Source organism: Cynoglossus semilaevis, unplaced genomic scaffold (genome assembly GCF_000523025.1).
Source record: "Cynoglossus semilaevis isolate Cse_v1.0 unplaced genomic scaffold, Cse_v1.0 scaffold356, whole genome shotgun sequence".
Lineage (NCBI taxonomy): Eukaryota > Metazoa > Chordata > Actinopteri > Pleuronectiformes > Cynoglossidae > Cynoglossus > Cynoglossus semilaevis.
Window position 1 is genome coordinate 45,158 of NW_007585142.1, and position 5,241 is coordinate 50,398.

Here is a 5,241-nt window from a genome sequence, read left to right on the forward strand (position 1 = left end):
CCCCCCCTTTAAGGGACGGCTCCTGACGTCCCAACATAGGGGCTGGGAGAGTGGGAAAAACAGGTCCCACAGATGGAGAGGCTGCTGCAGGGAATGCTAAGCCGTGGTCAGGTTGCAGAGCGCTCAACTGTGCCTCCACTCTCTCCCATTCTAGCTGCGTGGCACCGAAATCTGCCAGGAGAGCCTCCCAGTACGCTGGGTCCAGTCTTGGTTGGATCATTCTGTCACGTGCGGCCAACGACATAGCAGGAAGCAGGCTGAATCCAAATGCAGTACTGGTGCAGGTAGTTTATTAACAAAGTCCAAATTAACAAAACAGGAAGAACTACCAGGCATGGAATTCTCGAGTAACACGGAATACTAGGAAACACAGAACAGGAAACTCACAAACTGCTACAGAACAAGGAGTCAAACACAATGACACTACACACTGCTCTTACACACTGCTCTAACACAATGATCCAACAAGGGCTGAGTGAGGGAGAGGGGTATATATACACAGGGAGCACCAGGTGACACAAGTGAGGCTAATTACAGACAGGTGAGTGTGATCAGACAGATTACCCCACAAAGCAGACAGCAGGAAAAGGAAACAGACAGACATGACAGAATAAAGTAACAACACAGACAAACAGTTTACATAAATAATCAAATTTATTAAAACAACCCTATCATGTTAATGATAGTAGTTTAGACATAAACTAAATGTAAATAGAATTTATAGTTAGTTATCAAATGGTGTTAAATCAAAGTGTGTAAATCATAATCTGCTTGTCAGGAACACGCACTCCCTTTTTTGAAGACTTTGCTCTGCACAGGAAATGTCCTTCAAGAACTCCCTTTTTAGGAGATCTTGCTTTGCACAGGAAATATCCTGTACGTACTCCTAGAAATGTTTTACGATGTGGTCCACAAAGGATGAAGTCTGTTCCTCATCATTTATGTGAATCGTGTGAACTTTGCCCAAAGATTATATACGTAATGAAAAAAACAACTGCTCAGTACTTATGTAACTTTCTCAATAAAAGGAGCTGCAGTCCTCATACACTTTGGGACTTAGGTGAGCCAACTCTGTGAAGCTGTTGGCTTCTCTGCTCCCCCTCGCAGCGAGTAAAACTTACAACGTTGTCAGGTGTGGTTCTTTTCAGGTCATTTTATCTGTGGCAGTTAGATGACAATAGTGGTTGCTGAATAACGTATTTTTTCGGCACCAACACTAAACAAGGCACAATAGTGTGTGTGTGGGTGCGTGTGTGTGCCTGCTTGTGTGCGTGTGTACACGAGTGGTCATGTAAGAGAGAGAAAGAGAGAGAGATGTTGCCTCTTAGCTACCAAGCAAGCGACTGAGCCCTTGAGGCGTGTTCACATACGCGACTGCGCAGTGGAAGAAGAACTGCGAGGTAGAAGGGACGGCAACAGGAATCATGCGAAGCGTGTATACACTCACGGAGGTGTGAAAGGGGGTTGTGGTTGAAAAGTTCTGTTAGGCAACTGGACGTGAATTTTCTAAAAGAAGACGTTTCACCTCTCATCCAAGAGGCTTCTTCAGTTCTAACTGGTGGTGGGGAGTACAGCAAATATATACTCTAGGTGTGAAAGAATAAAGCTACTTCAGGTCCACCCTGTTGGGTGGGTCCTTGGGGTCAACTATGAAAGTGTAAACAGTCGTTAAGAGTCTGATGGGTCGTTGTGGTTCTCATCAGAACGGTTTCGGTCACCTGCCTCTTTGTTACTCGATCTGGGACCAGGGAAACTAATTTCGTTCATCCCATGTCTAATATGTGTTGCAATGACAATAAAGAACCTTGAGTCCTTGAGTTATGTGAAACTGAGGTGAATCTTTTGGGTATTGTTCCTAAAAGGGGGTTGTGTACGCGCACCAAAATGTGCTCAGGTACAATAAAACAATGCTTGTGATGTAATAAAAGTATACGGGGGAAGGGAGGCGTACCGCGTGGTCTACTCAAGACAAAGGACTTTGTCGGAGTTTTCCTGATCCCAATACTTTATAACGTCACAAGTTAACACTGAAATGTTGGCAGTGTACAAGAGTTTGTGACACTGAGTGAGGAGGTTAGAAAAGCAGATAGCGCATGCAACAGCCCAGCTATAAAAGAAGCACAGGTTATTTGAAATAACACGATTCGATAACATTAACAGTGTTTCAATGTGCACAATTAAACGGTCCTTAAGTTTAAATAACACTTAACAATATTAAAGATAAAGCTAACATGCCCAAATGCCAGCCTTACTGTACTGAACGTCTGCTCGTATTTAAAGGTAGTGGAAAGTCCGCACTTCTTGGGTCCTTGCCAGAGTTGGGGATGTCCTTCTGGTTCCACTGTGTGCAGAGAGTCCTCTTGGTTCCGAAAGTCCGCTTTGGGAGGAAAAGTCTCTGATTGTCAATGTGCTGGTTCACACGATTACTGTTAGAAGGAATCCTGTCGCTTCTAAACTTTTCAATAACTGCTTTGGTCACAGCGCTACGTTACTTGTGTAACTTAATTACCGATTAACTCAGTTAACCATTGTGCAGTCCTTCGAGTTTTTGTACACACCCTTTGTCCTTGCAAGGATTTTCATCTTGTCCCAGAATATGAGTATTAATGAATGTGAGGAAAAGTTGGCACAAGTCATGAACTACAGGAACATGCACACGCACGCATACTCATGCATGCACACACACATACACACAGACACTAAGACATATTGGGACCCGAAGGACTTTACAAGGCTTAAGAAAAAGATGCTACTAGTGCATTTATCACGGTGGGCAATAGTGTCTACAAAAGCGCGTTGGTTCTTCTTCTTCTGAGACGAGCAGGTTTCTCTTTTCATCAGGGGTCCCACGGAGAGAAAGTCCTGAACAGAGAGACTGAAATTGGGGCTGACCCCCCAATTTAAAGGTTGCGGAGGTCACTGATCGTGACGTATGTGGATTTACCGGAAGCAGTGGAATTATGGGAGTAAAAGTCCTTATCAGGACTGTGGTAGTACCTACAACTGATTAAAGTATAGAATACAAGCAGAGAGTGTACATAAATAAAAATAACCTTTCATTAGTAAAGTCCAAAGACAGACCAAAGTACCTGCTGGTTGATTCATGCATTTGATTTAAATCAATATCAAAGTAAACATTTATTTTCCTGCTCATATAAAGAGAGAATCAATATAAACAGAATAGAACATGGGTGATCGAACCATGTGACCCTGCATGACAGCAGTATTGATGAATATTTGAAAAATGGTGCCACTGCTTTATTTCCAAAAAAAAACAAAAACATAATATAATATGTATTATGGAACTGTCATCACATTTCACCAGAAAGAAATGATATAATGGGTTGAGAAAAGATTGTCTAAAAAAGTCAATAGAGTTGACATCTGTGTATATACAGTTCATAAAATAGTCCTCTTGCACATGTGTATGTGTGTGTGGCGTACCTCTTCCATGGCACTGATGAGGTTCTGAGTGGATTTGTTGATATCGGCTCCCACAGTGGTGGGTCCCCCTCCAGGGTAGGCAGAGTCTGGAGAGTCCTGGCCGTTCATCTCCACTGTGTAACTAGCTTTAGCTGGCCAACACAGCTGGTTGTGCATGAAGTACACTGCAAACACATACAAGTCCTGCAGCCACACAGAAGGAAAGACAGGAAAAATAATCAGCATTAATGATCTCATTAGTACACGCTGGTCAGTGACATGTAAGATACTAAAACTCCATGTTTCTAGTCAATTATTTAGACATGTGGTCTTTAATCAGTTAGTGCTCATGGCCAATCAAACACAGTATCTACTTACGCACCTATACCCAAGTATTAATGTAAGTCATCAGCATATACTGTGCTACATCAGCTCTTTCTGGCAGCTGCACTTTATTTCTTCTCACATCTTCAACCCTAACAGCCCATCTTTCAACATGATTAATGAAGAATTACTTCGTCACCAGGACATGACATCATTGGCACCGCTTCCTTATTGTTACCAAATCCTGTTGGTCAACAGCACTGCGGTGTGAATTACTCTACAACAGGGCCATCCAGTATTTCAAAACAGCCATCACTCTGTGATGACGACAGTGGCAGACTGAAATGGAATGCAGACAAAGAGCCATCAGCCGGAATGTGCGTCGGAGCAAGTGCAGTTAAGGTGACAAGAAACAGAAATGAAGACATTCTGTTGAGCAAAGAGCTGAGGTTTCAGCAAGCGTTGGCTAAATAAGAGTTCTCCAAAATGTTCCGAAATATTCCGATTCATAAAAATGGGAAAAAATAATTTTATAATAATATAGAATTTATAAATATATAAAAAGGACCACTGACCTGTAAAACTGCAAACAATACCACCATTAGTTCTTGATAAGTTTAAATACATGAGTGAGTTGATCCTAGTTGACAAACATGATAAGGTTGTTCTGGTAAAAATCTGAAACGTAGTTTTCAGTCAAACAGCTTGACTGATGTGAGAACATTGCTGTTGGCTGATGTTTAATTCTGGTTATAAACTGGACCATTGATGTGCAGCAGTCTTCCCTACTGTCTGCACTGAAACAACTGCTGTGAACATATGTAAAACAACATTTCTGTCCTTTGGATATTGGCTTCACAGCTGACGGCAGGAGGTTGTGTGTGCACAGTATGTGAGCGTTTACTCGTGTGTAAACCTGATTCTCATTTTGATTATAACATATATATTCCGTAGCTATTTATAGACAACTACAAAGGTTGGGTTGTAAAGCGGTGGTGGAATCAAATCTTACTGGAATCAGTTGTTGCTTAATAGTGGTGTGTATTTCTATCTGTAACAATAATATAAGAGAAAAAAGCCTGGTTTACAGTTACAGTGATGAAGAAGGATAAAAGTAACACCTACATTAGTAGCCTTTGCTGTGTACTTTACTACTGATGCCTGTTACTGAGTCTGTCTTCTCCTGTAATTACAATGGAAAAGTAGCTGTGACAGTAAGGTTTGTACACTGCCGTGTGTGGACTTTAAACAAGTCAATGCATCTCAGCCAATTATGTTGGCGTTGTTGATAACAACAGAAGAGGATATATTGCTCTATATTCCCTGGAGGAACCACATATCCATAATGGTGTCTCCCGTGGCAGCCTTTGAGTGGCAACCTCATACTTGGCTCCTTCTCTGGTGACAGCCATTTGTGTCGGTTGTAGGGGCTTGATTATTATTATTACTACTATTGTTATTGAAGAGATTTAGGCAGAACGTTGTGTAGAACAT

At 41.8% G+C, this 5,241-nt stretch overlaps 1 long non-coding RNA gene across 1 annotated transcript in view; it reads right to left on the reverse strand.

The window, feature by feature from the left end:
• Positions 1-3,985, reverse strand: part of LOC112486582 (uncharacterized) — a 23,882-nt gene extending 19,897 nt beyond the window's left edge. Inside the window, exon 1 of the long non-coding RNA XR_003049087.1 lies at positions 3,445-3,985. This is a non-coding gene — a long non-coding RNA (uncharacterized LOC112486582). The remainder of the gene's footprint in view (positions 1-3,444) is intronic.
• Positions 3,986-5,241: the final 1,256 nt, after the last annotated feature.